The 6140-nt window shown below is 49.3% G+C and overlaps 1 protein-coding gene across 1 annotated transcript in view; it reads right to left on the reverse strand.

Annotated features, from left to right (window-relative positions):
• The window catches only part of HRH1 (histamine receptor H1), a 32682-nt gene extending 26751 nt beyond the window's left edge, over positions 1-5931 (reverse strand). The window contains exon 1 of the mRNA XM_086938959.1: positions 5649-5931. The gene's annotated coding sequence lies outside the window, so the exon portion shown is untranslated. The remainder of the gene's footprint in view (positions 1-5648) is intronic.
• Between the last annotated feature and the right edge of the window lie 209 nt (positions 5932-6140).

The following is a 6140-nucleotide window of genomic DNA, read 5'->3' on the forward strand; positions in this document are numbered from 1 at the left end:
TTTGTACCGCCGGAGGCCAAGGTGGGTACTGAAGGTCGTGATGAAGCGACTCTCTTCGGCAAGGGGTAGTTGGTGGTAGCCCGCATTGAGGTCGATTTTCGAGAACCACCTCGATCCGTTCACATCAGCTATGATGTCGTCCATCGTGGGTGTTAGGTGCCTCTCCCTTCTGATCGCTGTGTTCGGCAGCCGCATATCGATGCATAGCCGAATCTCGCCAGGCTGTTTAGGCTTTTCGACTATGACCATGGGGGAAACCCAGGGGGTGGGTCCTGTTACCTTTTCAATGACCCCCATGTTCTCCAGTTTTTCAAGTTCCTTTTCCACCAGTGGCCGCAGGTGGAATGGTATTCGCCGATGGCTTAGGGCTGTGGGAGTGACTGACTTGTCGATATGGAGCTTGATTGGGTCGCATTTGATGCAGCCCAGACCTTTGAACAGTTCAGGGAATCGCTCCAGCAATTCCTCCACCTGGTGGTTCCGAATGCGGTTGGCGAAGGCGATCAACTTCAAGTCCTCCGCGGTGTGGCTGCTCAACAGCGTGTCGGCTTCTCGGTCGATGATGTGTATCGTCGCGGTCACTTCAGCCTCGTCAGCTCGTATGGGTATTACAATTTTCCCCTTTAGAGGGAGGGGAGTGTCTGCTCCGTAGGCAAAGATTCTAGTCTTGGAGCGTAGGACTTCCGGACGAGGACGCAGTTTGTTGAATTCTTGTAGCCCCATGACGTTGACGGTGGCGCCGGTGTCAATGATAGCTTTTACCTCATTTTCTCCCACCTGTACTACACATGTTGGCTGTGGTCGTCGTCTGAGTTTCAGCTCCCGGGCAAAGGAGATTACATACGCCTCTTCGTCTTCCGAGTCTGACTCGTCATAGGTTATTGGTAGGAATTTGTCCGTTCTCTCCGGGGATGGGTCTGTGAGTGATAGTTGGCGGACAGCTTTGGTGGGTGTCCATGATTTCTTGGCGTTCCTGGGTTGGCTCTTTCTGCGACAGACCAACGCAAAATGATTGGGGATTCCGCAGTTCCCGCAGGTTTGACCTTGAGCGGGGCAGTCTTTGGCTGCGTGAGGCTCATGTCCGCAGTATCCACAGCGGCCTTGAGGAGTGTCTCTTCGGTATCCCTTCTTCGCCTGGCTACGTGGTCGTGGTCGTACTGCGTCGGCGCGCTCCACCTTGACGGTTTCCGTTTTGGCGGGAGTTTTATGTAAGGCCTGTTCCATCGCCGTTGCTCTGGCGTCTGAAAGTTCATGTGCTCTGGCCAGGATGAGAATGTCCTCCAGTGAAATGCCTGGTTTCCGCAGGATATGGCCCCTTAGTGTCTTATCTCGGCATCCCTGGATTAGTTGGCGTCGTATGGCCCTTGGCTGGTCTTCATCCGTGGAGCTAGCCAGCTCCCGCACTCGAGTGTGGAACTGGTCCATGGATTCTCCTTCACGCTGACGGGCTTGCCCTAGCTTGAAGACTTCGAAGTCCACGTTTAGTTGAGGGTCAAAATGGTTGTTTAGGGCAGTAACAGCAGCAGCGTAGGTGGTCACCCCCGTCGGGTTGGGGAGGTGTTTGAAGAGCCTGAAGATCTCGTCCCCTGCGTAGTGAAGAAGAAGTGATCTTTTCACCGCGTCGTCCGTCTCCCTCGTGACTACAAAGTAGTTCTCGAGCCTTTCCAACCAAATTTTCCAGCGGGGTGAGGCGGTGGATGGATCACTTGCCTCGCTGAATGGCGGCAACACCCCAGCGGCGGCATGCTGGAAAGGGATGTTGATGATGGGAGCCCCTGCGTCTTCATCCCCCATGACGGCGGAGTCTAGAACCTCTCCAGTCCCTTCCGCAGGCGCGCAGCACCACGTGTACCTTGGCGGGAAGAAGACGCTGTTTGTCGTGTGGGCTCACGCGCCCCTTGGCCAGTGGAGTGATGCAGGTCAGAGCAGCAGCAGCAGGGGTCTCCACACAGGATACCAGTACTTGTGGCAGCAGCAGCCAGTCACACCAGGTCTCAGCAGACTCCTGTACAGGGCATGCACGGCGGCCGCTTGGCAGGGCAGATGATAGGGCCTGTTGCAGGAGATTCGTCCCTCCTCTCACCCCCAATGCGTGGGGAAATGCAGGGCACTTCGACCTCGCGTATCACGCGAGATGCGTGAGGTATGGCACTCGGCCGCCGTGTGGAGCGGGAAGGAACGGCGGCCGTGGCGGCAGTCACCCGTCTCACACCACTTCACCAGGGCAGTGTCGGAGGTGGGGTAGCGCCCTCTGGCAGGCGAGGGGCGGGCAGGAAAAGGAGCACAGCGGCCCCGTAGTGTAGCCAGCAGGTTCAGGCCACACGCGGTGTGCACCGCAGGAGCGAGCGGGCTGCACCGCTCGATGCACGGTGAACGGGCGAGGGTTGGGCCCCCTCCGCTCGTCGCCAATGTGGTGTTTCGGTGTGGGCCTTGGTAATTAGGCCTGGTCGCATGCGCTGGGGTGGATACGCGCAGCGACAGCCAACAGCCCACACACTTGGTTCTCGTCGGAAGTGACGTGCCCGAGCGCACGCCTTCCATTTATTGACCCCCGCAGGCCACGCCTGGCCTGCGGATGTGTGGATGCGTGTTACGTGCATCTGCTAGTGTGCTAACCGCACTACAAATAGCACATTCAAGATACACCTGCAGTGTGCAGACTAGTCCATGTAGCTCATCTTGTTACAGATAGTGTACGTTTGGAGGACTGAGAGAGAAGTTTGCATAGTGGGAAACCTTAAGAACCTATCGAGTATGTAATTGTATCATTTCCCTTTAACCTAATTGGACAGTCTTTTTGACAACTACATGTAGTTGCATAACATTTGAGAGTTTTGTGTGTCTTTAAAGGAGAACAGAACATACGTTTTTAGAGTGCTGTCTCGGAGAGATTTCATTTCATTTGATTATATATTAATTGAAGCATATTCATTCTGATCATACATTGCTGCTAACCTGATGATGCCTTCTGTAAACCGTCACCATTTAATAAACCTTCATCGTTTGATGCTAAAGAATTCTCTGTCCTTTTTGTGGAGCCTAATGTGCTTCACGTATTATTGCATGTATGTATTTTATTAGGCTCAGGTGTGGATTAGGTTAGGGGATTCGCAGCTCTCCGGGTCCATCCAGAGAAGCGCTTTATGGTTCTTGAATTTGCAAAAAAAGTTCAAATAGTGCTGGGGCTTTTATCAAGGCAAATGTAGGTTGATTTTAAGGTCCCTCCATGGTCCTGTATGGGAAGAGAAAGGTCCTCTGTGTTTTGCAGGAGGAGGAGGTCTCAATGCATCTTATTTCCCTTGGTTGGATTGTGTCTGTGGTCATGAAGCCTTGAGAAACTACCAGGCCTAAAGCCCCAAAGGGTGAAATAAATGTTGCATGATGACCAGTGCCAAGCACAAATGTGAAACAGAAAGCTGTATTCTGAAGACTTCATAATCTGTAGAATATAAACTCCGGAAAATCTAGATTTCTCCTTCGGAACTACTTTTTGCGACTTGCTGAATATTTGAGACTCACTAACATATTTCTAAGTTGGTGTAAGTGTTGTACCTCCGTACATGAATACTGTGCGCTAGCCGTAGAGTGGCATGCACCATGCACTCTGTCTGCTACTTTAACTAGCAAGGACAGCCCCCTACAGCCTTGAATGTGAATAGAAAGTTTAAGCTGGCCAGCACTCAGTTGTAAGTGCCTCACAACTGTGATTAGGGAGATGTGATTAATGGGTTGAGAACGGGGGTAATCTATGCGAAAATCTATTTATTTAGCGTGACAGCACTAATTAACAAAGGCAACACACTGCTTTGCATTTATATGAGACCATTGGGACTCATCCATCATACACAGGGACCGCAAAGCAACATTTCGCAATATATGCTGTAATTGCAAGGAGGGCCCTGCATGTTTCAGGTCTTTGATTGAACGGATCAATTTAGAATACACCTTTGGCGATCAGCATTTTGGAGGGTCCATTGATTTCCCACATGTATATATTTACCTTCGTTTAGTTAACTAGTTCAGTCTACCTCATGTAAATGGAAAGAAAGTTCATAATCATGTTTGCATAATATTTTAGAACCTGGAGTCAGGGCCTGGTTAGGTTTTACAACAGTGACTGTATGAGAGTTCTATGTTGAGAGCCTCTTAAACCTACTGCCACTCGGTAAGTTTCCTCTATGTGTGAGCACATTGTGCATCCAATAATATGCATTATTTCACAATATAGTGCTTGTGTGCAGTGGTGGCAGACACAGTAGGGAGTGAGCCAGGTGGAGGGGTCGGGGGGGGGGGGGGGCAACTGGGGGTAAAGGTTGTAAAAAAATAAAAAAACTTACCTGGTGCTGCTGGCCGCCTCGTGCTCCTCTGTTCCTTGTCCCAGCAGTCCCTCGAATAGCATTGCGCACTCCTCATCCAATCCCTGTGCTGCTTTCATAATTGGCCTAAGTGGGTTGGAATAACGCTCACTGATTCACAGGGAGTCTGTGCTGTTTCTCCAACCCCGCTGTGGAAAACAGCTGGATTGGAAAAACCTAAGCGTGCATGTCAGTTTGGCCCGCCTGAGACGGGTGGCCAAATTCACGTGCACACTTAAAGTTCACCTCCCATGCCCCGCCACTCCCGCCACACGCTGGCTCAGCCAGCAGCTGAAAAATAAAACACATTTTTTAATTTGTCAGCTGCTAGCTCTGAGCCAATGAGGTGACGCTCCTCCACCATTGCGTAGGAGCTGCTGCTGCCTCTAAGAAGAGAGATGCGAAGTAAAACATGTTCAGAGAGTCTTGCAAATTGCACATTAATCTATGCCCTCTTTGTGACTCTGCACATGAAGAACCAGCTCTAGGTACCCCATTAAACATCTAATATTGCTATATTTTACTACTAAACATGAATTTACAAGTGCAGGTACCTTGCAGACAACAGGGTCATGATTTGCATTGTGCAGCAGGTGCAGTGGCACCAGGCCCAAAAGTTGTCAGAACTCCTCTAAACACAAAATATAGCTATATTTGACTTCTAAACAGGCAGTCACAATTACAGTTAACTTGCAGTTAAAAGGGACTTGATTTGAACAGTGCAGTGGCACTGGAGCCAAAAGCTCTAGGGACCCCACTAAAAGCAGAATATTGCTAAATGTTACTACTAAACAGGCAGTCACAAGTGCAGTTATCTAGCAGGCACTAGGGTCATGATTTCAATTATGCTGCAGGTGCAGTGATACCAGGGCCAAAAGCTCTAGGTACCCCTCAAAACACCAAATATTTAAATATTTCACTACAAAACAGGAAGTCAAAATTGAAGTTACCTTGCATCCAATAAGGTCATGGTTTGAATAGTGCAGTACATGCAGTGGCACCGGGGCCAAAAGTTTTCATAACTCCTCTAAACACAATGTGATATTACACCAATTAATTCTATTATTTCCCCCTTTCATTTTCAAAATGTTGCTATTATTTACCCGCACTATACCACTAGTAACAGCACAATACATTGCCCTTTTCTACATAAACAAGTCATAACACTTTAACAGACTTTCTGCAACTTCTATTGTACAACTACTCAGCAAGCCACAACTTACAACAAAAACTGCTTATTATTAATCATGTTGGCGAAACCTAGTGCATTTACCAATGCTTGTTTATACTTACCTACTGGTTTCCTGGCTCTCGCTGGTGTACAGACTCCAGTTCCAGGATTACTGACTTAAAGCGCCCTGGAGCACCAAGCCGCTTTTGAGATATTAGGTGATTGTGTACGAGTGTGAGAGCGCTGTCTCTAGTGTGACGTCAGAGCATTGTTAATATGTCGCGACTGTCTTGTGGAGCATGCGAGTGTGCCTTCGCTTGTGTGTGAATGGTAGTCTGTGAGGGATGTGAGAGCACAGTCTGTAATATGAAGTCTGATCTGTGAAGGGTATGAGAATGAATCAGTAGTAAGATTGCTAGCCTAACGGGTGTTGATTTTGCCGGTAGCACAGGACTGCTCCATTTAGGGGGGTGAGAGTGCTGCCTCTAGTGTAATTGCTATTGTGTAAGGGGTGTGCTTGTTGTCACCGTGTAAGTTCACCTCCCAAAGGTGTGATGGTGCGGTCATTATTGTGAGACTGCTTGTCTGCAAGGGGTGTAGAGATCTGGTTGTGT

Source organism: Lissotriton vulgaris, chromosome 9 (assembly GCF_964263255.1).
Source record: "Lissotriton vulgaris chromosome 9, aLisVul1.2, whole genome shotgun sequence".
Lineage (NCBI taxonomy): Eukaryota > Metazoa > Chordata > Amphibia > Caudata > Salamandridae > Lissotriton > Lissotriton vulgaris.